The following is a 6,000-nucleotide window of genomic DNA, read 5'->3' on the forward strand; positions in this document are numbered from 1 at the left end:
CTCCTGGGGGGTGGACATGGTTCAACAAGTACTACAGCTAAGAAACTTTGGATAATTCTCTAAGAGGCTTCCATTTCTATACCTGGAGTACTTTGTCTGTGGTATAAATTAATTATTGTTTGTCAACAAATTGGTTCAGGAGGTAATATATTCAACCAAGGACAGAACTTCATAGGTACATGTAAAAGTAAGGCCACAGAATTATGGGGGGTGATACAAAATAACAATTAAAAATACCCCCAAAAATACAAATCACATTTTCATTAATATGAAGAATAACTCTAAACATAGTTGAGATAAACCTAATATTCACATTGTGTTATGTTCAAATTGTATTGTATTGCATTATTTTTGGCCACAACCATTTAGATGTTAAAGGCTCAGATGATATTGTGATGGTCCATCTACATGTGGATGTAGGTTCATGTTCAGGGTATCAAGGCCTCCAGCACTGATTGAGCCCATCTGACATCTTTCAGGCAACAAGGAGACTATTTCAAAGTGCTGGCACAGAGAGAGCACAGCACACCGCAGCACATGATTGATACCTGAAGGAGCAACTACAGCATACTGCATTCTTTACGTCCGTCACACAGGAGACAACTCACCTCACTTGCCCCTAATAAAGACAATACCTGATATGCCTTTGATCAATAAGGTGTTTGAGTTTGAACAAAAATTAATAAACTCTTGTCAAACATGTCTAAGGGATGATAGACAAGACCTGGGGCTATGAATGCACTGACAATAAAAGGTTGATTGTTTTTAAGCACAAGAAAACATTTTGCAAGCTTTAAACTGAACAGAATGTTTTAAATTGCTCAAGATGATTTGCTAGTAGTTTCCTGTTCTGCTCCCCGGAGGCTGTTTGGCTCTTGCTGTTGACTCCATTTAAAATTTGCCTGCGCATTGCCAAATCATAGCTTTAAGTGTGGTTAGTGTGATTTTGCAATGTGTAATTCATAAAAGATTTTTTCTGCATTTGTGAGTTTTCAAAGTCATCCACATCATCCAGTGTGTTTGAGACAAGACAATTTTTTTCTCCCCACAACAAAGGTGTCTACAGTAGACTCATTTATCTATACTCACTGGTCGCTTCCTTAGGTACACCTACTTGTTAATGTAAATAGCTTGCTCCTTCAAACAGTAAATCATGTGGATGCGACTCTGTATGTAAAGCATGACATGGTGAAGAGGTTTAGTTCTTGGTTTCCCAAACATTAGAATGGGCAAGATATGTAATCTAAGTGATTTTGACTGTGGTATGATTGTTGGTACCAGATGTGGTGGTTTCAGCATCTCAGAAAAAGCTGCTGCCCTCTTGGGATCTTCACGCACTACAGTCTCTAGAGTTTACAGAGAATGGCGTGATAAATAAAAAACATCCAGTGAGTGGCACTTCTGTGGCCAAAAGCACCTGATTAATGAGAGAGGTCAAAGAATGGGCAGACTTGTTCAAGGTAACAGAAAGGCCAAAAATTCTTAAATAACAGCTGTTTACAACAATTGCGTGCAGAATGTCATCTCTGAACACAAAACTGATTGAAACCTAAAGTGGATGGGCATGCGATCACCAAAACTAGATAACTGAAGATTGGAAAAATGTCACCTGGTCGGACGAATCTCAGTTTCTGCTGTGAAATGCAGATGGTGGGTCAGAATTTGGTGTATACAGCATGAATCCATGGATTCATCCTGCCTTGTGCCAACAGTGTAGGCAGGTGGTGGTGGTGTAATGGTAATAGGAATGTTTTCTTGACAACATTTGGCCCATTAATACAAATTGAGCATCATTTGATTGCCACAGTATACCTAAGCATTGTTGCTGAAAATTTGCAGGAACTGCATGATGGTACTGAGTCAGCATGAACCAAAATACCTATTGTTTCCAGCACTTTGTTGAACCCATGCTGTTGAACCTATGCCATCAGACTCTTCTGGAGGCAAAAGGGGGTCCTACCTGGTACTAGGGGTGTACTAATAAAGTGGCCAGTGAGCGTATGTCAGAGCCCAACCGATATATCAGACAACCAAAATATGGGGCCAATATTTGCAGTTTTTAACATACCTGCATCAGTAATCAAGGAGGACATGTAACCGATATATAAGACAGATATAGGCTATATAGTCTATTTCATAAACACCGACACATGGATGCTCCTAGGACTCCATCTACTAGTGTTTCTTGCTGTCCAGAACTTTGTGGATCATGCAACCTGGAATGTTTGCTATTGATAGTTGCATCCTGTTACCTTTACCTATAGCCTAGTCTACTTTGTCAGTGAGCAGAGCTTGTGAAAACTGTCAAGGCTAATGTATACTTTGTCCAGACACTTTCAAATAGAGTTGCTCAACAAAAATAAAAAAGTTGCAGGATGTCTGGCGTTTAAGCCTGCAGAGAGGGTTCTGTTGTTTGTATGGTAATGACACTCCTGACCTTTTGTGAAAACATGGCGGTGCCTAACGAGATTATTAAAATTATAGAGGAGGAAGAAATTTTAAATCTAGGATACTTTTATTAATTATAACTATGTGAACAGAAAAGAAGTGGTCTCTCTGTTCCACAAAAGAGGGTAAACCAGGAAGAATATGTTCTATTTAATCAGATGCGTTAATGCTGGATGAAGAAAAATCACATCTGTCCCTATAGAGTTGGGTACACACCCATCACCTGTGGAATTATCCATTATCTGTTATCACTGCATTACCACCATTAGCAATCACTGTATTTGTTATCAAGGGAACAGGTAGAGAGCAAAATATGAACTCACAGGTCCCAAATTTTTCTTGTTTTTTGGCTGGACTGAGTGACTGAGTAATGAAGTTACATCATTGGTCGGCCAGTTCGGTCCAGCTATATATTAGGTTTTGACTTGGTCTTGTTTCCACCAGGATTTGCACTTGTAAATGGAGAACTGCAAACCAAACCCAAAGCATGACACCGCCTCTCTAGGTGCTCTTGATTAAAAGTCGAAACTCTGCCCCTGTAAGTGGTTGCCAACTATGGAAAACACAACAGTACGCTTCCATGGATTATGAGCTACAAGAGACCTTTGTTTCAAGTGCTGCATAACACAGTAATAATGTTATGGGAGTGAGCTGGAAAATTCAACATCCACAAACCACCTTTATTTCTACAAGAGCATAGGCTAGCTATCGCTACCTAGACATCGGTACAGACAGGCTAATGCTACAGAATGGGTTGGAAAATTTAACAACCATTACTATGCTAGCTAGCTAGGCTAGGCTAGTTAGCTTATTATTTGCGTTCCAACTGCAATTTAGGTCTGAGCTAGGCTACATGTGATGTTGTTTTCACTAAAGGAACTAGCTAACATTTGCAAATGGCTATTTCTTTACCCACAAATAGTGGTGGTTAATGGTCCTAGCTAGCTACTGAGGGGCTAGTTCATTGTTACTGTGTTATTGTGTCTTTGTGTGTGTACTGTGGGGAAGCTAGCTACAGATTGGCTTGCTAGACTGTCTGTGATGCATTTAGGATATGCAGCAAGTACAATTTGCAAAGTGAGCCCAGGGCAGTATAAACGGGCTTGCAGCCCGATTTTTGTGGTCAGTCTGTTCCATGCGTTCTTAAAGCTTTTGCCTACCAAATAAAGTGCAATTTGTCTTGGTGAAGACCTAGCTTGATCTAGTAACTGGCTTGTCACTTAATGCGATTGCTACACTAGTATCAGAAGTGGGCCATCATATTGAAGACAAACTTGTGCGCCTACATGGAAGATGGGCAGAGTGGCTGAGCGAGTGAAAGAATTCCTCAGCAAAATTCAGCGGTTGGGACAGAGGAAGGCAGCAGACAGGAAGGAGCAGCTAGTCCAGCTCACCGAAATGTCCAACCAGTTCAAATGGATACCTCTGTGCCATCAGTCCTTGAACTGCCTCTGCACTGCCCTTGTTATAAATCGAATTCTGGCAACTTGTGAACTGGCAGTGTAAAGTTGCCAAAAGTCAACTCCCCCCACCATTTGCACTCTGTAGCCTACTGGCTATATGTTCGTTTAGGCCTATATGGTCTGGAGCGAACAAAACCTAACCAGACAATTTTTGAATTTAGAAATCCCACCTGGATGGATATTTTGGTCGCAGAACAAAATGAATGTCTGGGAAAAAAACAGGATCTGGTAAGCCTACCACACAGGGAAAAGGTCTTATTTTCATTCCTGCTCACAAATTCACTATATCTGCCATCATATTGATATTGGTCTCAGAAATCCCACATTGGTCAGGCTCTAATGTATATCCATCTGTATGACAGGTTATTAATTATTAATTGATCCAGTCATGATTTAGTTGAACACATTCATTACAAAAGAAGAAAACCAACTTACTCTGGATCAACACTGGGCCTGGCTGCACTCTTAGCTGGAACTTCCTCCATCTAACTTCCCCTGTGGTGTAAATCCCAAAACCTATTGATTCCTGGTCCTGTTATTATTTCTCATGATTAACAACTTTCCAAGTTGCCGTGAAGATGAATGGTATACTGCCCACATTTGCACAAGCAATAGCACAGGTAAATACGGCAAAAACAGCAAAGTGAATAGTGTTGTAGCTACCAAACTACATGCAATAAGGTGAATAGGAATCAACTGCAAATGGGAGATCCTTATTCACATTTTGTATGATCAACATTCATATGAAGCACTGAAAACACCAGTTAAGGACACATCATTTTAAAGATCTCTTGTTTCTTACGTGGGTCACATTATCATTTGTATAACAAATCATGTCAGACTTGTCTTCTATGGTACACTGTTGACCGAAAGCAATTAAAGAATCTTTGATCACCCCCACCAAAAAAAGAGTACTCAATGTGCCATAAACTATATATAAAAAAATTGTATAAAAAAAATAACAAAAAAACTTATTAAAAAAGCAGATGTATTGCCACAGACATCCCACTGGGAGAGACGTTGACAGTGGGGCAAAAGAAAAAACGGAGACAAGCAATAGAATAACAATGTCGACTTTGTTTTAATACACAGTAACTTCTTGCTTTGTCACCACTTGGAATATATGAGTTCTCCCCCCCTTAATATTCCCCACCTGCAGCATCAAATGATCAGGGAGGAAGGAAGCCAAACCTAGTAATATTTCATGTGGCTTGCCTACAGGGAGAAACATTACTTAGCATCCTGGCACCCTGGACTCATCCATCCTCTGCTGGGACATCACCTGTCAAGACTGGTGGGGGCCGCTGCTCCCAGCATAATGAAAAAAACAACACACAGTCATGGTCGGAAAACAGCGCTAGGTAGGAAGGCCAACAACGTGCTGTACCCGAAATCCTAGCGCAGAGCGTGAGGCGTCTTGCTGCGAGGTGTCTGAGAATAAACTTGTCTCCCATCAGGAAGTCTGCAGCGCTGCCAATGTTTGTCACTCTCCGTGAACCGCATGGCAGGGAATCTTTCAAATCTGTCCATTTATCAAAAACCCTGCTCGAGTGAACGTGTCATGACTAAGCTGATCCCTCTTGATCTGATGAATGAAAATAGCCGTCTCATCAGAAATAAATGTAATGCTTGCGGTGTTGGCACTGTGCAATTTAAATTATGCATTTAGGATATCTTGATGTTTATAATTACAGCCAACATTAATAAAGTTACATTCAGACATGCACACAATTTAACCCGAACACTATGCCCTCAGTACTGATTAAACCAGATCCATAAATATCTCACAATGACTGACTACATTCTGACTACACCAAAACATAAAAACATTACACCCTTCTTGAAACATAAAAGTACCCATCAAGAAAAATGGCAGTAATTAAGGAATTGTCCAGTCCAAAATGTCAGTGCGTTCCTTGAATGTAAAACTTCCCAAATGAATGGTAGGAGGAAGCAAGAGTCAATAGTGACTAAAATACCCCCTCTTGTGGTGTACCACAAAACACTGTCAATTTGAAAGCATCTAAAAACTAAAAACGAATCACTATCGGCAGCATAGACAACACAGAAATAAAAAAACAAGCTCAGC

The sequence above is a fragment of the Anguilla anguilla genome, chromosome 2, assembly GCF_013347855.1.
Source record: "Anguilla anguilla isolate fAngAng1 chromosome 2, fAngAng1.pri, whole genome shotgun sequence".
Taxonomy (NCBI): domain Eukaryota; kingdom Metazoa; phylum Chordata; class Actinopteri; order Anguilliformes; family Anguillidae; genus Anguilla; species Anguilla anguilla.